The sequence below is a fragment of the Corvus moneduloides genome, chromosome Z (genome assembly GCF_009650955.1).
Source record: "Corvus moneduloides isolate bCorMon1 chromosome Z, bCorMon1.pri, whole genome shotgun sequence".
In the NCBI taxonomy this organism is placed as follows: domain Eukaryota; kingdom Metazoa; phylum Chordata; class Aves; order Passeriformes; family Corvidae; genus Corvus; species Corvus moneduloides.
Genome location: NC_045511.1, coordinates 25,285,106 through 25,306,919, shown reverse-complemented (window position 1 = coordinate 25,306,919; position 21,814 = coordinate 25,285,106). Strand labels below are relative to the sequence as shown.

General features: G+C 38.8%; 1 long non-coding RNA gene across 1 annotated transcript; it reads left to right on the top strand.

Annotated features, from left to right (window-relative positions):
- Positions 1–1,304: 1,304 nt before the first annotated feature.
- On the top strand, positions 1,305–4,468 carry LOC116438134. The gene is made up of 3 exons (XR_004237604.1): positions 1,305–1,387; positions 1,627–1,709; positions 4,285–4,468. It is a non-coding gene; the product is annotated as an uncharacterized LOC116438134 (long non-coding RNA).
- Positions 4,469–21,814: the final 17,346 nt, after the last annotated feature.

The window sequence follows — 21,814 nt, the reverse complement described above, 5'->3', positions numbered from 1 at the left end:
TTATTGTTTGCAGTTTGCTATTTCATTCAATTTCAAGGTTTTGTGCCCTAGGGATGATCTTGTTGCAAATTGTTTGTGTAATGAGACTCTCACTTAATTGTATTAAATGCCAGAATCTGCATTTGAAACATCATTAGCCACACGGCACAGTCACACAGAGACTCATGAGCTGGTGGATCTTACAGAAGGGAATAGCACAGGGAAGAAGGATGCCCCAGCCACACTCAGGAATATCCAGGCTAAAATGCTCTCCTGTGTTGGAGGCATCCTGCTTCTCTAAAAATGTGAGATACGTAAGCAAATAACTGTACATGCCTGGCAGGATCCACATTTCTGTTCTACACTGACACTAATTCTTGTCACTAGCACTTCAAGACCATCACAAAGCACAGTCCTGAATAAGGTTCCTATATGATTTCTTCCAATATGGGTGTTTTCTGACTTCTGCTTCTTACGTAGAAAAAGTTTAAGAAATAAATTATGCTCCTTCTTGTTCACATGCTTTAAATTTAATTCATAGTATATATTTTTATTCCCTGTACTTTGTTTCCACACCTACAGCACTTTGCCAGGAAGTGTTCTGGAAGAGACAGTGCAGATGTCTTTAACCCACCACATAGAGCCAAAACTGCCTGGGAATTGTTGGGATAACTGACCCAATACTGGATCAGTCAAAGCTTGAACTGGTCATAGCACTCTGACACCATCTAACCTTTCAACAGAACATCAGAAAAAGGCTCAGTTTGTGGAGCAAAGTGAGCATCTCTGTCAGTTTCAGAGTCTATTGTGTTATAAAAATGAAATTATTTCACACACTCTCAGGGCTGAGGCACTGAGTTTTTCTCAACAGCACAAACGGCACTGTGACCCAGCACAGATTCCTCAAGGTGTTGATGGCGTTGAAAATGCTTTAAGAGACAGCGCCTCTATAGCTCCTGCTGAGTGCACTGACCAAACTCCCACCAAATGACCCTTGCTTTTAACTCCAAGCACCACAAGGTATTACTTCCCATTAAATCCTCTTTGTATAATACAGTGGAAAGGAATTAAATAACAAGCCATCAAATGGCATTTGTGGAAGAACCATTGGCAGGCCTGTGTAGAAACCAGATTAGAGACATTCCTCAAATCCAAGAAACACATGCACTTGCTTAGGTTTTTGTCTGCTGTGCCTTGTGCTCCTCAAACAAAGAGGGACATTCAGCTATTGGCATCTCATTGAGATCAGCTGTGAGTCAGCACAGTGGTTTGTCTCAATAATTCTCCTGATAAATCCTCAAGTGACAAAAGCAATTGTGAAAAAACATAAATCCTGTTTTTCAGTAAAAAACTTCCATCTTTTACTTCTAGACCTGCCTGTAGATTTCAATCCCTAGACAAAACTCAGGTAAGTTTTCAATTGATTTATCAACATATCACTGAAAATAGGGCTTAGAAGTACTTGTAGTTGAGAAAGCAGAGCCACACAGAGCTGTTATTCAATCACTGTTGAGGAGTAAGGTCACACACTTTCAATTCTCAGAAACTGCTTTTCTTTATATTAAACACATAGAGACATGTCTAATGGTTTTGCATCTCTCTTCTATGATAAATATCTTCCTAATAATGCTTCTCCTGCCTCCATAGGTGTTTGTAGCCTGTTTCAATTCAAACCAATGATTAAACTCCCCATGGCACAGGAGCTGAGCTCCAACACAGCATTTTAGCAGGTGAGTTTTTAAAATAATTGAAAATGAAAGGAGAGTGCTTGCTTTGCTTCCCTAGGAAAGGACAGCTAAGGAAGGTGATTTAAAGGAGGCTTTTCTCAGTGGCAGCAGAGAGACTGAATTCAAATGGTGTCTGTCATTGAGGGTATACAGTATGTTTGTGTTGGTTTAACTTTCCTAACTAGAAATCTTTCAGTAAAAGATTAGAGAGGAAGAAAAAGGAATACTTTTTTTTTTTTTTTTTTTTTTTTTTTTTTTTTTTTTTTTTTTATACCAAGACTTCTAATATACCAACTCTTATGTATCTTCTTCATGGCCAGGAACCAGAGGCAGAGGAAATTCTTGTCCATATCAAGACAAACTTTCTCTTCTTACAGGGAATGTATGGAAGAAGATAGAAAAATACCTTTGACTGATGTTAATTGTATCACCCACCTAAGGCACTTCGGGTCTGGAAAGCATATCAAAAGGACCTTTGAACCTGGAAAATGAAGTTGCTTTTTACACAGTTGTCGGGTCACTGGTAAAGGACCTGACAACTGTGTTTTCTTTTTTCTTTCTTAAATGTCTTCCTTCTGCTATTCCCAACTCAGATGGAAATGAACTCTGTATTTGGAATCCCATGTGACATATATATGACAACCCAATTTATGCAAACTAGCATACCAATAATCAAAGAGAAAATGGCAAGTAAGCAGTAAGTCTCACTTTTTAATGAGAAAATAGCAGATCGCACATGAAGCAGGCATAAATCAATGCCAAGCACCAGCACTTCGACTTAACTACTCAACATTTTTGAGCATTTATAAAACTCAGTGCATTGTTGTCAGTGGCAGGCTGGAAATTAATTGCTATTTTGACACAAAGGAAGAGGCAAGCAATATGTGTGAAGATGGATATGAAGGATAGCATTAAAATGCCAGAGCTTTTTAACAGAGATGTCAAACAGCGGTATTGTTTCAGACAGCAGGTGCTGTGACAAGTGCTTAATGAGGCTTATCCCTTGTGTCCCTCATTGCAGCCACTGCAAACATCTTGTGCTCTCACAGGCACAGTTGCCAGTGTTTCCTGCTGGTGTGGCTGGGCAGGAGAAGACTATGTACTGTTACCTTGTGGTAGCTCTCACCTGTGATAAAGAAATGTATTCCTCATGATCAGTATCACATAAGAATCATAAATCCAAAACTTCGTGGAACTTCTTTGTAGAAAAGGGGTAAAGCAAAGCCTGAGCCAATAATTCACAGACTGTATAGGTCAGAAAAATGCCTGGAATCAGTATCCAGCACCAAGTCCATGTGGTGACTGCAGTGACTTCAGAAAACAGGCTGGATATTTGTAGATGGAGAAATGAAGAAAGTCCTGCCTGCTGATAAAGCAACAGCATTCTTGAAATAGTAGCTAGATTGCATCTTTTAATGTGATTTCATAATCCTGTTCTGGTCCAGAACTTCAGATTCTGGAATTGTTTTTCAGAATCAGAAAATTTGAACTGCCAGTGTCATAGTATAAGGTATGGAACGGGGTGTTCAGCTCTGGATACTTTTTGTCTGTCCAAGCTTATCCCTTCTTTTCCACTTCCACTATCTTAGGTTTTTAATTCCTACTTGATTTAAAGGTGTTTGAGTGAAAAGTCTTTCATGGAGAACTGAATGAGTAAGCATGGAACTGGTTTAGAATGGGATTCAAGGGAAAAAATGAAAGAACACAAGGACAAGAAAGATTGTTAAATTCAGGTGTTGATAAAGGATTTAAGGCAAAAAAGAAGAGTAAACTAAAACCAAACTCGAAATAGCTATTGTCAATAATGAAAAGTAAAAAGATGGTTCAGGATTTCCACTTGAAAGGAGGTGGCTGAAAGGTCCCTCAGATCTGAGTCACACTCTGATGTGTGGAGGAAGCAGAGCATTAACATAACACAGAAAAGGTTGAACAAACCAGTTACTTTGGCAATTTATCTCCAAAAAACCCCCCAAAAACTAGGAAGCCAATGGCTAGTTGGTTATACTCTGTAGGAATTCTGCATATTAAGAGGATACTACTTCACTTCTCATCAGTGTTCAGATATAGCCATAGATTCCTGGGAAAATCCTGAGAATGGAGGTGTGAACAAAAGCTTCCACAATTTCAAGGAAGACAACAAAGTGTCTAACTTACTCTCAGCTGATGTCACTGAAATGGCAGTAATAGTAAGACATAACTTATCAGTAAGGAGCAGCTTAAATGAATTTAAGTAATTAAAAATTAAAGAGACTAATTGTGAGAGGTTGGGCAGGTTAAATTTGCAGTGTCAGATATTTGCACAGTTTGAAAGGAGTTTCTCATTCATAATTTTTCTTTAGTCTTCAGAGTTGTATTTAGAAATAAACAAGTGTTATTGTGCAATATTTCCCTGTAACTTCACTAAACTTCACAGTAGGCAAGTAAACTAATTAATGTAATGTGAATTGACATTTATCGTAGATGTGGAGAACACGATTTTATCCTCTTAAAAAAAAAAAGGAAAAAAAACCAGAGGCAGATCTAAGTAAACTGATTAAAGATGTGTCTCACAAAACTGTTTTTCTTTGTTCTGACCCAGGACTCATAAAGGATTTGCCTTTCTGCCCAGATAAAGCTATTTCCACTCTCTGGTTGTACATGCAAAATTGGATGCAAAAATGCAGCCCAGTAAACATGAATTTTGGCAAGCAGTGTCTCAGGACACCTCTGGCCTTGTCTTGACCTCGGCTGTTTCAGCTTTTTTATCTGAGACAGCAGCTGTGAAACAGTCAGGTAACTATGAACTCGATTTGGTTTAATTTTTACTTGCTTTATAATGATAACAAGTAGTTCTGTGTGCACTGAACTGTTGGTGCCTGTAGATGAAGACACTGTGTCAGAGAACAGAGTTGGGACCAGAGGGCCCAACCTTGACACGCAGATCACAGTTTTAGGGAATTAACCCTGTGCACACTGAGCTTCATTTATAAAAAATAATGTGCTTATCTGGAAGCAAAAAATTGTGACAGCAAAATATAACACACATTCAGTTAGATTTATACAAACAGAGAGGTGATTCCATTTCTTCTATAATCTTGTCCTACACTCAGATAGGGAATATGAACCTCTAATATGCATCTCTTGCTTCATTTTGATCCCTTCATAAGGTTTCTACAAAAGGTACCCTTTTTTTCTCAAAGAAATGTCATATGTTAGAATGAGGAAATACAAGTTAATATTTCTTGGTTTCTTTACCACTTCTCTCACAAACTAGGCAAAAAATTCATCTATTCAAATACCCCAGCATTTTTAATTGCCCTCTGAAGTATCCCAACTGAACCCTCCACATGAGATTTCCATGCTTTGAGTTCATTGAATGAACACAGTCAAACAGGCAGCCACCAGCAGCTTAAAACCAGATAAAAACAGGGACCCAGACACCTTCCACCAGACCAGGTTGCTTCAAGCTCCATCCAGCCTGGCCTTGAACATTTCCAGGGATGGGGCAGTCACAGCTTCTCCAAGCAGCCTTTGCCAGGGCCTCACAACCCGCACAGAGAAGAGTTTTTTCCTGGTTTCTGATCTAAACCTGCTCCCTCCCAGTTTAAAGTCATTACCTCCATCTCTTCATGAGCTGCAGTTCACACAGTAATATAAAGGACTCTCCTTTATATTTTGTTTGAGTGGGAGGAATGTATTCCAGCAAATAATACATCCGCAAAAGAAATGCAAGCTTTGCTTCAAAAGACATTTACACAAAGAGACGGTGTCATTGCGCTGTTCCTGGAAAACCATAAGCTGTCAGCTCAAGGAAGAATTAAACTCTATTTCTAAGTTTTCGTCTGTGATTTATTTTACTTTTTATTTTTCAGACAGAAGAAGTTGTATGTTTGAACCAAAAATGAGCTTTTAGTTCACCTACCAAACCAGTCATGCATAAATACTTAAAAAAAAAAAATCCATAGGGATTTTATTCTGTCATTCCTTGACAGGGTAACATAATTAGGGTGACCTCATGCCTGTGATTTCCTAGCCAAGTAATGCAGGAAATAATTACAAATAGAAACTCTGAGTCTCCATTTCTTTTCTGGTAATTCCCTAACAGGGAAAAGAAAATACTTTATTTACCAGTACCCCAAGATAAGGGAATGTGGCAGTGTCAAACTGATTTACCTTGCCCAGACAACAGCTTTTCAAAAATACTGCTAATTGCACAAAAATGATTTTTCATTACACAGGCCATAACTCATTGTAGTGTCTCTGTCTACAGGTTATCCTGTTTAATTAATCTGCTACACTATATAAATACTGTTTCAATATTCTACATTATATTCTTTTAATGTTCTACATTGTCTCTTGTGGAAGATGTTGAGTCCAGCTTGGTATTTGGGGCAGAATTCACTAACTGGAGTTGTTTAGTCTTGGATAGTGAAGATTTAGAGCTACACTAGGGCTTTATGGTTGAGGAGAGCTGTCAGAGTGCAGAGAGTTTGCAGGGTGGAAGGTTGGATGTTGCTTCTGCTCAAAATGTTGTGTAAACTGAAATGCTTGCATGAGTTTCCAATTTTCACCTCAAAATACTACTTTGAATATTCCAAATTTAAATAAGTGGCAGTGCCAGAGGTACTGTAGTTTTCCCTAATGGAAACAAGAGCAAAGAGATAGAAGGAGAGGTCCTGGGTCAACCTCCTGAAAGGCCAAAGTCCTAAATACAACTCAGAGTAATGAGGATGCTCAGTGTCTTGGCTTAGGAGTTTTATACCCATTTTAAACATCACCATGTCTAGGATCCAGCTGGACATGGGCTGGTTTTGTTCTTTCCTTAGCTTACTATCCTGAGGGGCTTCCTGAACACATCTACCAGCATGTGGGAAGGGCATTAGTTGTATTTCCATTCACTAAAATATAGAAAGACACAAAACACACAGAAATATGAGAAATGTGATCATTGTCAGCTTCAGCTTCACCACTTTCAAGCAAAACTTCCAAATACAAAAAGGAGTAGCGGGTATCACAACAGAGATAAAAAAAAGGTTGTTGTTCCAAATAAAAAAAAAAGGACTATTGAAATTTTATTCTATTCATCATATTTAATTTGGTGATGCATTTTATTCACCACATTGTAGGTTTTTTTTATTGACCTGTATATTTTCATTCTATTAACTGGGATATATTGTATTAACCAGCAGCTGATTGCAAATCTTTCTCTGTTGCAGGGTGAGGGTTGCCAGAAGAGCTTTATGCAGCTGAAATTGTTAACCCCTCTCTTCAGCCACTGTGCATAGACTAAGTCCAGGTGAATACCAAGTACATAGGATATAACTATTCCAGTTTGACAGAACTATGGAACTGAAGATCAGGTAAGAAATCTCTACATACTGCAACATTTGTTTTCCTGATTTGGTATGAAATTTAATAAGCAAAGAAGTTGAAACTGAAAGACAGGCCTTTGCTATCTCTGACCTCTTCATGGTATCATCTATATTTTATTTTGGTCATACAGACCAAAACAACATGAAGAAAAGATGCTGGTAAATTTTTTACTGTGGAAGGAGCAGCACAGCAGCTCTGTGCTTGGAGACTGCTGCCTGAACAACATAAAAAACTATCAGTAGAAAAAGTCAAATAAACACACCAGTTGAAATAAAGCTGTCTTTAATGGAAGTGAAACAAGCTTCTTTATATAATTCCACACCTTTCAAATTACTCTCATCAAACCCAAAAGCTATGGGACACAGGTAAATTTTTCTGAACAATTACGAGCTTTGCTTGGAAAAACTCTCTCTTGTAAGTATATCAGTCAGCAATGACAAGAAGCACTGGACAGACTCTTGCAAACAAACAAGGGGAGGAATATTCTACAGAGCACAGACCTGATGCTTCTCCTTGCACTACCTTCATGCAGTGTGAAAATTGTTACGTAGGACAACTATTTATGATGGAAATTTAACACCTGTTTCAAGGAATATGTGACCAAATGTTCAACCCCAGAAACAAAACCGTGTTATTTCAATTTTTTTTTTTTTTTAGTACTCCTATATTTAAACAGAGAAGCTTTAGTTTTGAAGAAGACAAACACTTCCTATTGAATTTTTGCTGAAAATTTTTCAAAGGGCTTATGCAGAGCTTTAATGGATGGAGGTCTCAGTGACAAAGGTCTCTTTTGTGTTTCTGAAGTAAATAAACACAATCACAGTGCAATAAAATAATTTTCCATTAGTGGAAACAGGCTTATTAACCTCAAGCAGCTTGCATTTAAACTAAAAAATTCTCAATTTTTATAAATTACATTGTACTAGTGTGAGCTTAACAGCTTAAATTAGAGCACCGCTTCTCTTGTTAACAAATGCATTTTAAAGTTCATCTTTGCCAATTCTGAATTGAGACTCAGAAAGATGCTCAGACCCTCTGTCAAAAAGCTACACACACGCTCTTCTGAGGTTCTCAACTGAACTACAAGTGGTTTGTAGTTTGAGGGGCTTCTTTCTTTTATTATTAATGTATATATATTTAACATTTGTGAATCAGCTGTTAGTTCAAAGAATGATATTGCCCAGGAAGTGTAGGAAGCTTGAAAGCATATCATTCTGTGCAGCACTGTTGTACTCATGTTCTCTCCTGGAACATGTTGGGGTTTCTTTGTAGAATAATTATTGGATTTTTTAATAAAATATGTGGGGTTTTTTCCTAGGATTTTTGGCAGAACTCTCTTAAGTTTAATTTTATTTGCACTTTACATGGGACATTTCTAGGGATTTACTTGTTCTCTTTTAATTGTTAGGGAACAAAAACCTAACAATGTTATTCCTTTGGAACTTTGTGGTTAACATTCTTAGAAGAAAAACCTTGTTAAACGAGTGTACAAACGCAGAGAGAGGGAAAAAGATCTTTTACAACTACATGCCAGCAGGACTGCAGAACTGAGTAATTCCTAATTTCCAAATATGATTTTAGCTTCTGTTTTGGCTACGATGACCTCAGGCTCTCTAAGGGGTTTTTTTTGAGGAGCCTGTTCAGCCAGGTGTTATTGTGAAACATAGATTTAGAAGAAACATAAAGATTTTAGTTACAGGCTAGCTGTGTTGAAATTAGTTAGAATAGGAAGGAATTTGGGCCCAGCTAGAGTTAAGAGAGCTGAACCTGAAATGGGTTTTAAGATGTTAGTAACTGATTACCAAATAACTGATGATCTGTCATTTGCATGTTTGCTTACCTGTGCTTAGAACGAGGAATAGAAACTTTGATAAGTTGGTGTAGGGAACAAGGACAATTGCCAATTTCCTCCCTTGGTGGGAACCCGTCCAAAAGTCACGCGAGAGGAAACTTAAAGGTCACTAAAGTAATTAGGATTGTTAAAACTCAGAAAGGCAAAAAGATCAAAATGAGGAAGATGAGTTGCTTCACCTTTCTTGGGACCACTGACCCAATTCAAGACCACCAACTCAATTCAGGACACACACTACGCATGCTTAATGACATTTAAGTGCATTTCCATGCGAAGCGAAGAATGGGAGGTGTTAACACTATGAATATGCATTTGTATTTTGGATATTCATAATATTTGGAAATAAAAAGCTTTGTGTTTGCTTGGATCGGGGCCCTGCGTCTTAGGGAGCTATCCCACACAGTGCCTGGCACCAAATAAAACATACACTTTCTAACTCTAAACTGTTAGAGAGTTTTTGTCCGTCTCCGTTGGATATCGATATTAGAACGATATTCATATTTTGGTAAATCAACTGTGCCAGGTGTTCTGGAAGATGCAGTGAAGTGAAGGAAACTGAGCAACAAGTGTCCTCTGAAGCACAGGTTTGCCACTCAGCCTCCCAGAGTGTTACACCCTAGCCAAGGGGAAAAAAAAATCCTGTAAAAATTCCAAGTGGAAGACAAGGAGAAAGATAGGAAGCACAGGAAGAAACAGGCCCTCTCAGAGGACCTGTGGAAGTTAACTTTGTGCCCCAGCACTGTTAGAGGACGTTCCCTGTCATTGGTGCAAGCAGCTGGAGACATAAATACTGATTTATTCGGGGGCCACAATCTTGGTAAGCGCAGAGGTGGTTCAATAAAGTGACATGATGGAGTTCCCTCAGAGCAGATGGGATGCCTGAAAGAAGAGGCATTGTTCTGATTTGGTATCAAAATATTAGGTGAGATTATAATTGTATCATTACCTTCCTCCCTTCTCATGGAATGATTGGTATTGGTGAGGAACTACTTTCCAGTGCTACAATAGAAGGTAATTAGCAATTCAATATCTTTTCCAGACTGAAGAGAAGGACCAGTGGGTGAGTTATGGAGTAATAACTTGGGAAGGAATATTGGTTTGGATGGTAACATGAATTTATCAAGGGAGAGGGATGAAAATAGAACCATTAAGGAGGGTCTGGGAAGCCAGACAGAGAGGAATTATTAATTTACATAAACCAATAATTTTGAATACAAATGCAGGCATTGTGTATTTATTTCTATATTCGGCACTCTGATGTGAGGCCCCACACTGCGCTTGCAGGAGTCATTCCACCATGCAGGACAGAGAAGGGGATTGAGCTAAGGAGCCGGGAGCTGATTAATCTGGGGAGGAATCTCCACATGGTAACATGAGCTCATTAGAAATGGAAAGAGACAACTTTGGGGCACAGTATCATCGTGGACAGAAGCAGCTTTATAGTGATGGGCTTAATGCTCAACAGGGAAAACAAGGAGATGCAACTGGTCCTAATGAGGGCTTTAGAATAGAATTGAGAGTTTCTATGTGATAAAAATAAACCATCACCATCAGGTCAGCAGGCCCAGCAGCAGCAGGAATTAGTCTGCACACACAGACATGGGAGAAAGCACCCCTGGGCAGCAGGAGGCCAGCAAATAGGAACAAACTTCAGGCTTCCCTCAGCTGCCAAGGGAAACAGATGCATTGTTAGTGAGCAGAAATTGCCTCATTAAATGGCAAAGAATGCCAGCATCATCAGCAAAGAAAGCTCATGGAGTTAAAAGCAGAACTAAGAGCAAATGTAGACAGCCAGGGCTACTGCCCACCATGGTACAGCTCTTCAGCACAGAGTGCAGGTGTGAATATATAAATATACATTATCTTTGGGGTGTCTATATGCATAATATATATATCTGCATATAAATGTGTGCACCTGATGCCGTGGGTAACTTTGGTTCATGCTGTTTCTCCCCTGAGGGGAGCTGAGAGATGGGTGCTTGTAAGCAGAGCTGGTTTCATGGCACCCTACGGTGGCTGTGGAACAGCGCAGGCCCCAGGCTGCACAGAATTAGCTTTACACCAGAAAATAACAAACCTGAGATGGAGGTCTTGAAATCCTCATGATGCATAAAAGCTGGCTGAAGTGTCTTTCTTATTAAAATGTGTTCTGGTTTGGCCAAATTTAGAAATGCATCCTCTGAGAGAAGGCACAACCACCCCTCCCCCACCCGGTTCGGGAAAAATAAGTTTTCCTCGAAGGAAAGTGAAGGAGATAAAACTATTTATTTAACAAACACATGAAAAAGGAAAATAATGCTAAATTATAAAACCTTTCACTGTGGAGGAAAAACCTGGGAAAGTGTTAAGAGTCCTCCCTTTGGTCTTCTCAGAGCTGGGGCTTGGGCCAGGGCCAGGCCCTCTGTGCCCGGTGGAAAGTCCGATATGCTCCTAATGTGCTCTGATGTTAAAGCAATCAAGCAGTCCAGTAGAAAAGGGAGAAAATCCGAAATTCCAGGGAAGGAAAAATTCAACTCTCAGTCTCTCCCCGGAGAAAAGGAACTGAACAACCAGCCAAAAGCTGACTGGGAAGCAACAATCCGGGTGCCTCCTCACTCCCCTGTGGCAGCTGGGAAAAAAATGCTACCTCTGTGTGACCTTGAACAAGCTGCAAACTGCTTTGAAAAAGTTTTGCTCAGTTTTTTTCCTTCTCTCAGGCTCAGTTTAAAGGCATAGAAAGGCACAAGAATTAATTTCTAGGCATAGGGCAGCAATATGGGATACACATCATAAAGTCACCCCAAGACAAAATGGAACTCAAGTTTCCTTGATCTGTGCTTAATATCTGTTGATGACTTTGGAAACACCCATATCTGCCAGATTCTAATCTAATGGACTAACCATAGTTCAGTAGTAACAATATTATTCACACTCAAGCACTGCCCAAAATGGAAGCCTTAATCTCTAACCACATTTCCAAATTATCCTGTTTCATTCTTTTTTCACAGAGAAATCTACCACTGAAAAGTTAAAATGTCACCCTTATCAGGTGTGATGACTTTTGCAAAGCTCTTTCAAAGACATTGACATGTCTTCCTTCTCTGATCCACCAGCCTCATGCATTCAGATCCATCTGAGCAGGTTAAAAACGCAGAGGGTAGCCTTCAGTAACATGACTTTTGGCTTTTGTTTGTGTCATAGTTTAAGTAACTCTATCAATGTGTCGCAAAAGGTCTCTAAAGGAAACATAAAACGTACTCAGCTTTCTCAGAATATTGGTCGGTCTGTTGTTTGCAAAATAAATCCCTTTATTTGGTGTAAAGGTAAACAGTGGCTGGCATTTACTGCCATCATCAATTACTTTGCACATGATACCTGCAGAACAGAATGAGTTTTGCAGAAAGTGAGGAAGATGAAGGGCTTCCCTCAAGGACATGTCTGCCACACCAATGCTTTCCAGAAACAGATTGGTACTGCAGATGTACTTCATGGTTTTGGGGATTTTTTTGGAGGGGGGAAGGAGGATGGGGTGGAAATATTCCATTATATGACTGTTGTATAATTTCAGTAGCTCAAAACAGAGATTGATTCTAAGAAAAATCATGCAAATGTTTCTGAAACTGGCAGGAAAGAGGAGAAAACACAAAAGATTTCTGTTCTGAGTTAAACCAAGGGGCTGGTGAGACCCATCTGCAGTTTCCACTCCCCAAAAGTGACAGCCTAAGACGGAAGATACCAGAGCAAGGCAAGCTAAGGAAACATGCAACATGCAATGATCTTCTCCCTCCCAGGCTCCAGTGAACTCACTGAGCCTGCAGAGAAGTCACTGTAGGTAACAACAGTCAGTGGATTTTCCTCCTACAGATCTGGCTGGAGAAAATTGCATTCACAACTAGATATTTCATACGTTAATCATAAAATGTTGAAGAAGTACTTTGGGAAGTGTTTTCCATCTGCCACCTCTTCAAATCCTTTTTTGGAGGAGCAGGGAACAACAAATCTCTGCTCATTCTGTGCCATTGAGGGCTGTAGAGAACCTTGTTGCATTCTTTTCTTTATTCTGTCCTTTCTTTTCCAGACTGCAGCAGTGACAGTCAGACAGTGAGGACTTCAAGTACATTTGACAACTGTTGCATTTCCGCACGATTTACAAATCAGCTTTCTGCATTCAACACCTTGAGTAGTGGGTGTGTTTAGACTGCAGAAGGTTGTTCTGCAGCATCACCTTCTTTCCAATTTCTACTAAGAAAGCCCTAAAAAAATACAACAACAACAACAACAACCAGTTTAGAAAGTGATGTTTGCATTTGCTGGTTAATAAAAAGACCCTCCAAACGACACTGAAACTCTGTTAGGCATTACAAATTTCAGCTCTTTTAGCTGTCTTCCCCTTTACCCTTACTGTGATCTGAATCTACAGTGTGTAATGTAATAGCAAACTGGCAAAAACAAATTAAAAAATAACAACCAACTGAGCAAATACCCAACTTTACCCTCACTAGTCCCTGCCCAAGGAGTTTATTTTCAATCTACATGATAACAGAAAGAAGCCCCTGCAGATGGAAGCAGCAAAGAGGTGCAAAGACAGCTTGATTGTGTGTTTTTAAGCTGATAACAAACCTGTAACACTGTAAATGTGGGATTTTCAGGATTTCAGACTTCTACGAAGACAAATGTGTTTTATTTTATTGTAAAATGTCCAAAAAGTACAAAAAATGCCCTCAGTGACACCGTCAGTTGAGCCAGGAAGGAGAATCTCCTCAAGCTGTTACTTTGCTCAGTTCTCACAGTCCCAGATGCCCATGGTTGGCTGCGATAAACCCTGGCACAGGCACGATCTCCCACTGTGGCTGCCCATGGAATTATCTGGATATTGTTCCAGACCTTCTGATGAATCTTTTCTCCTTGAGAGTATCTCAAACACGTGGTCAGGTGATGATGTACTTCTCTTATCATTCTCAGCTCTGACATACAAACCTCTTCTCAAATCTAAGATAACAGCTGGTACGTATTAATCACTGATATAAGTAAACAAGGAAGCATCAGCTGGCACAGGAATTAGTCACAGATGCAGGGAGATAACACAAGACCACAGTAATCCCTGATATTTGTACTCTGTCTGGTACAAAACTAAGTACCATGAGCACTCTTGTGCTAAAGTTAAAAGAATTTTCCAACATGTTTCCCCCACTGCTGCATAGATTTCTTCTTAAAGAAATATAACTTGTTCAGTGACAAATTCAAGAGTCCCACTTGGAGACCACCTGAGGCCGTGTTCAGGCATTTAATTGTGAATGGCTGGGAGCTGGTCCACTCTCTCCATCCATCCACTCTCTGGCCCTTGTGGATGGCTGCCAGGACCATCCCGGGAATGGACGCTGCAAGTGGTCTGAGAGTGCACATGGTATCTGCTAAGCCACAGTCAGAACTGAAGGATCATCTTCAATTTCACACTGGTATCTTCAGTACCATCCCTTTTGGCACGGCTCATAGAACTGATGTTGTACTTTATAAGGTTTTCCTTGTTAAAAGAGAATTTGAGAAAGTGGCTGCGAAACGCTCACAGAAAATCATTATTAATCCAGCCTTTTTTTGTATGATAACAAATGAAACTGCACCTGGGAAGACAATCTGCAGTGGCTAGAGATAAATACCCATCCAGCCCTTGAGTGAAATAAACCTCTGCCGTTGTCACTAATTCTGAAATGCAGTTAAGAACACCTCAACCTCCATTGGTGTCCATATATAAAAGTATATGCACACGCAGGCACAACTCCCCTTTCCTTTCTGGGTCCTCCCTAGGTTATGTATTAAACAAATTAAGGAGACAAACAAAGGAAGTCTATAACACAAATAACTATTCCAATACAAATATTTGCAAGGTGTCTTTTTAAGGTAATATATTCCAGGATATTTTATGCAAAATTTGGTTTCAATTGTATAAATAGCTTCTCAATTTGCATTGAAACAGCTTTCTACTTGTAGAATACAGAGGAGAATTTAGCACATACTGTCGTATTAAACAAGATCTCAACTGAAGGAAATAGTGATGCTCAACAAAATATTTCTCTTGATCAGATAAACTGGTGTTCAGAATACACCCCTACTGAAGAGGCATTACTGTGTCATTGATATTGCTGCACTAAAGTAATGAAAAGCAAATCTCATGTGCTTGATTAAATCAACCCTTTCATAGGGAACAATTCAATGAAGTGCAGACAGAACAACAAAACAGAGAACAGAACCAAAGTAGATATGTTTGAAGTGCCAATGAAAATGCAAATTGAATGAAGAGATAATCAAAACATCAAAAAAGCTGAGATTTTTCATTAAAATATCCCCATAATACAATAATATAATTTTTTTTTTCAGTCCTGGACTTGAATAACAACAGCAGCATCTGTCCTGGCATAGTTTTTAATGAGATAAAATACTTGGAATCATGAATAGTCAAGAGGCCCTTTGTAATTGTACTCGCATTTCTGCTCTATTAATGCAGGATTTCTCCAGCAAGAGGCCCCTTACAAAGTCTATTCTTGATAGAGATTTCTGCTCCTTTTTTTTATGTATATGTACTGGCAAATGCTCAATTCTGTTCTGCAAAGGCACTCTCTAAACATGGTATCGTGGCTGCACTACCTACTCTGTTTTCATCACCATGTTCCAAAAAGAAGGTATTTTAGTTTGACTTAAAATGAAAACAAAAATTAAGAGGATTTCTAAAAATAAATAAATAAATGAATGAATAAATAATACCAGGGAGAGAATCATGAGGTGGCCACGCATTAACAGCTGGCTTCACACTTTCTTCATCTGTCCTGTAAGTTTTAAATGTGGAAAACACTTTTGTAAACTACACATATTATGCAGATTCTGAGTGAAATATGCTCTGATTTTACACAGACCTGTCTACCACCACTAACATGATTTTTCTTCCCAAAATGCTGAATTTTGTGAGAAATAGAAACTAAGAATTGTGTGTAAGTTAAACCAATTTGACATTATATTATACTTGTGAAAGTGCTTTTTTTGTCGTTATTAACTAATAAGATGTGGTCAGAGACAGTCTGTTGTTTATAAAATTCAAAATTATCTGACTGGAGACTTTTTATATAGGCCAATTGTATGTAGGCAGGAATTAAATCTGTACTTGCCACAGTCACTGTATTTAATCAATGCTTTGGTTTTGAAAATATTTGTAGCATTGTGTAAGTGAAAGAATAAATAATTTGATAATGATTTAATAATATTAATACTTCTCATTATTTTCAGGTTTTGGAGGACATAGTGTATTCCAAAGTTTTAAATTTTGCATTTCTCTTTTTTCCTAATATTGGAATTTCTGATGAACTTAGTTTTAATTTTAAAGTTTTTTTAAATTTTTTATATTAAGTACACTGTTCTTTGTAGTAGCTGATTTTAACTGTGAAGTTATTCAGCGATTTCTGTGCAGGATTTTTATATCCTGTGTTCTAAATGGTCTCAAAGTTTTTTAATGAGACATTTTACTTATTTTAAAAAGAAGTTGGAAGAGAAAAGAATCTTTTCAGGTATATGTAGGCAGAGAAAACAAAGAATGAGGAGTGGATGAGGAAACATCCAGTGAAATATAAAAGTGGGAAAACCAACACTAAAAGAAGGGGAAGGATGAGGGGAGACAGATCAGACACTGAAAGAGAAAGAGATCATTACTGTAATGTACCATGTGAATGTTGAAAGCATAGAAGTAAAGAACTTTCAGTGTTTGTGTTTGGTTTACATGAATAATTTTTTTCCCTCAACATTATCCATGCAGAAACCTACACTAATACCATGGTAGATGTGACAGCAGCAAATAAACACACCGGGTTCTCCTGGTGGGCTTTTATTTATGCTTGTGTGTTTTTTTGCCTCTTTACACAGCTGAAAATATCTTCGGGGTTTTCTAAATGCTCACTGTTTGTTCATTCGTAGCGAGAGAGTTTAGGTTTATGAGAGTTGTATTGCTCTGCCTGGTGATATAAAACACAGAGAAGAAATGGAGAGTAGCTGAATATGAGCTGAGCGGGCTCTGTGTAATGGAAATTGCACTTAGTGAGGAAAAATTCTCTGCCATTTGCTGGGTAAGGCAGTTGCGAAGACAGGAAAAGTTGTCACTGTGGTTCACTGGAGAAGTTATGACAGCACGAATTTGAAAAACTGCAGGGATTTATTCTGTTCACACTGGATTGAATTATCATCATATAGTTAAGTCAACAGGGTACAATATGGCTGAATTTGATCAAATAGTTTCTCTTGTTAATTTGCTAAATTGGGCTTTGGGTTAATCTCTATTATGTCCTGTTTCATGGATGCTCCCTAGTAAATCTAAAATATCCATCCATAGCAGTATTTCCAGGGGTCAGATTAATAAATGCCTTTTTTCTCCTCTTTCATTCAATCATTAGTTTTCATCGCAGCAAGGCCTGCTATGGACTGCAGAAACTTCATTCCCCGATTTTGCAGAGCTACAGCCAATTTTGGTACAGTTGTAACTCAAACCAAGGAACCCTTGGTCTTATGTCTCACTTTCTGCAATGTTGGGTTATTTAAACTCCTCAGGCAAACTCTATGTAGTGCTGCACAGTCAAGTTTTCACCTTACCCTGCAGATCATTTTTGCTCCCATTGCTTCATATCACAGATTCTGAGCTGCGCTACGGATTTGTGCCTTCACCTCACAGCCAGCAGTGCCTGCCCATCCTGGGCTTTGGGATGTTCTTTCATCCCGCTTCCTTTCATCCCTTCCATCTCTAAATCACAGATAACAACACTGCCATGAGCTGTTGCCAGGCAAGGAGCAATTAAAAATCAGTGTTGAGAGATTGCTAGTATTATATTCCATTTCAAATTCATCCCTCATATGGAGAATCAGTATTTACCATGGTAAGGATGAGGCAGATGTGATAGACTGACGATGATCAGACACTGACAAACAAATTCCTACCCTGCTGGGCCAACTGCACGCTCAGACAAGGTCTCCATGGTTGTTTTAGCTCTGATTATTGCCAGATGGATCACTTTTGCTTTTGCCTTCCTTCAGCAGTTAATATATTTTGTGTACCTTCAGTATCATGGTCACTTGCCATCAGTCAGAGCAGTAGCACACACCAGAAATCAGCCAGCTGTGTCCCTCTGGACAGGATTTTGTTATTATTGCAGTGACTGACAGTGCTTACGGCAAAATCCCTACAAACAATGCAAACTAAAAGTAGTAGAAAATCTACCCCCTTTCAAAAACCAGAAATATTTCTAAAAAGTGTGTAGGGGGTGATGTCTGCCATTTATTTAGGGAAACATATGAGATCAGCTGGATTGTTTTCAGTGAGCCCACATAGTTAAAACAGCAAAGCTAGTAAAACATTAAGTGTTTGGGGTTGTTTTTTTCACTTCCTTGCAAAGCAATGAAGAATTGTCTGAGTCTTACACATGAATTTAGAAATTAATTTCAGATTTATATTAAAATATGAAGAATTTATTTGAAAGTGCTTTTTTTTTGCAATGCATTTTTACTTAAAAAATGCTGGTAAATTTATGTTGGTGAAATTTTTTTAAGTGCACATATAAGCTGTTGCTGAAATAGCAAACTACAGACTTGTGAGAAGGAATTTTGCAAAAGTCATAATACTTTTATGTCTTTAGGTCTGGGAGTGAAGCTGTAAATCACTGCTATTGAGTGCTGTATATGGCAATAACTGTGGTTTATTTAGGTTCTGATTTTGTCTTTGAACATCCCTGTCTGATTCATAATGCAAGCTAAATTATGCGACCTTAACAGCAGTACAAATTCTTTCTGTATGCACATGTAGGTTATTCTAGAAACATGATAATGAGGCAAAACATTCAATTTATGTGAGTTTGTGAAGTACCTGTTGAACACAAGGATTCCTCATTGTGCAGAGTCCTGTCCCACAGCAAGGGATGGTGGAAACATCAAGCCAGTCACACCTTTCACCAAGATTCAGAACTGAGAACATTTTATCTACCCACAGTCTCCCCATCAGTACCGGCAGCCTGTTATTGGCCTGGCCTCAGACCCAAGTGTGTGAATTTCTGTATTTGAGCTTGGGGAGAGGTGCTACTTTACTTACAGGAAATTTCACCAGGTGTGATTTATTTTCCTTCTTTCCTTCCAAATCTGGAAAATGAAAGGACTGATTTATTTCTTTACAGTAAAGATAGGAACCCCTCACATCTTGCAGCACTCGTTTCACACCCAAAATTGAAACGCGATGTGGACATGTGTCAGAAATTTGTTTTTGCAGACCCTGGATTTGCAGTGTGCATAGCTCTGGGCTACTGCAGTGAATGAAGCAAATAACTATTTTAATTTCACATCTGGAAAATAGTATTTCAGTGACTTTACAGCCCATTTCACAGCCAAATGCCTTTTGTTCAACAATTGTGTATCTTTTTTTAGAGGCAAAACTTTATGATGAATTATGATTAGCTATGCCCCTCTATCTATTTATTTAATATCACCTAGAGCTATATTCCGGAACCACTCATCTGTAAAATATGTTCCTACCATAAAGGGAACAGAAGTGGAAAGTGAAACCATGCCTCAAAATTTTTGAGTGTCATTAAAAGTCTGTTCATAGTATGAACTTAGATACTTAGATGTCATCACAGTAAGAGGTGAAATGTTTGGGGAAAAAAAACAACCAACCAAGCAAAGACAACAGTGCAACCCAAACCAAGGGTTTAAAAATAAAAATGCTTCATATATAATCCATTAATCTGCTTTGTGACCAGGCAATTGGGGTCTTGGCAAGCAGTTATTTTGACTTTTGGAGGCTAACGGTAAGTGTATTTTTAATAATATTAATACAAAATCAGGAACATCAGAACAGATTCCTAATATTACAGTATTTCTGAGTGTACACAGTAACATGTAATTTTAAAAGTTAATCTATATGGTTCATACACATTCTCAAAGGCATACCTGATTTTTGTGATATCACATTGTCCAGTCAAGGGCAGTAGGACCAACTTTAGGAACTCAAGAGCTTGGATACAGACTCATTCAGGGTCTTCAGCCAAGACGGAATGAATGTGATTTCATGGAAATCGCAAGCTGTTGCATTTTTCTCAGTTATTGCACTCAGTGGCATTTATTTCAATAGGGCACTGTGCTCAGAAAAGGGTGTACTCCTGACTGCAAGGCTTTTTCTCAAAACCACCTGGGTTTCGTTCACCCTGCAATACGTGATGAGAGAAACACAAGAGAGACAACAGTACAATTTTGCACCAGCAAACCACAGGATTTATGACCAGAATGCTGCCTGCTCCCTTCAAACCAAGGCATCAATGTGCAGTTGCCATTGTTCTCATCACATTTGACACTGTGGAGAGGTTTTCATCAGGGAATAACAAAAGGGTATGTTCAGAGTCCTGTGACTCTCTCAGAATGGATGCACAGATGCACAGATTTAAGCACAGCCATGCCCTTAGGTCTGCCCTCATTTCCATTTAATACCAGTGGAGCAACACTTCATTTACAGAGAGAAGTGAGAAACACCTTTCAGATGTAGTAAATAAATCCTTGGCACCATTGCCTTCAAAAAGAAATATTTTCTTTATTTTTTTTTAAACTGAACCCCTACCATCTGTTCTGCTCTCTAATTGCAAGTGCACAATGAAAATAATTCAGAAATGTGTCAAAAAAAAAGAGATTAGAAATTATTTAGATCTCTGCTTGTGTATCTTCTGGTCTTAATTCTGCTAAGGAAACATCTGCTTTATTTTCCTCTGCTATTTCAGGCAGTTGGAGAAATTGGTCCATTGTCAGAATGAAATCTCTGCCATGGCTTAAAGAAGCCCAGAGTGCATCAAAGAACTCTGTTTCACTCTATTTCACTCACTGGCACCTTTCATGAACATTTAAATGCATTAAGTATATTCTGTGGATTTTTCTATTATGTGTGCAGTTCTGATTTTATTTTTAGGATTGGTTCTTTTTTGGGGAGTGACAGGTGCCTTCAGGACCATTCTCATTGTTATGAAAGTGCTCAAGGTTGTATTTCTGGCAGAAAAAAAAATGCATCGAATTCCAGTCACAGAGACTTCAATTTTTTTTTTTTTTTCATTAATTCCTACCTTCCTTCTTGAGCACACAGCTCTGGGATAGAGCCCTTCAGTTCTCAGGGCTTCAGCTCTGTCTCAGGAGGTGATCCCTTTCCCAGGGATCCAAGACTATCTCTGTCAATGAGCATTTTGGCATTTTTAGGGCTGCAGAGGGGGTTGCCTAGTTGTTTGTTTTTCTCTAAAACCTCCAAGTGTTCTGAGCAGATGTGAGCTCCTTGCAGAATATGAATCTAAGCATTATTGAGAAAGTGGTCAGGACCATCCAGATCAGGAAAACCGAAAACCCCCCAGGCACACACACTTTTCTTTCTACACTTAACTTTAGGTAACCCTAAGAGAATTGATATTTCTTTCACTTGAAAGCCTGCAAACCTCAAGGTGTGTTCTTGTCCATATACTCCAAACTGTGGAGAGCTGTAAAAGTGTGACTCATTAAATCCGAGCACTGAGGTGCGGAAGAGCTGCCCTTCACTGCACTTCAGAGGAACAGTGAGGGTGGAAGGAGAGAAACCTCTCTTCAATGCATCCTTTTAAAGGCAGGCAGTATTTTACTGTCCTTGACTTCGAGCTGACCATCAAAGAGTGAGAGGGAAATGCTTTATCATGATGGCACTGACAGGGGTTTTGTTGTGCGTGGTCCAGGCCATGACAGACCAAATGAACCCAAACCAGTGGATCTAAGCCACCCTTGCAAAACAATGAGCAAACAAGGCTCTTGGGAATTCTAAGAGTATATACAAAAAATATTAAGCATGACAAAGACTTCAGAAAAGTAGAGGACTAAAGACTCTGCTTCATACAATTCTCTTTGCAAAGACATT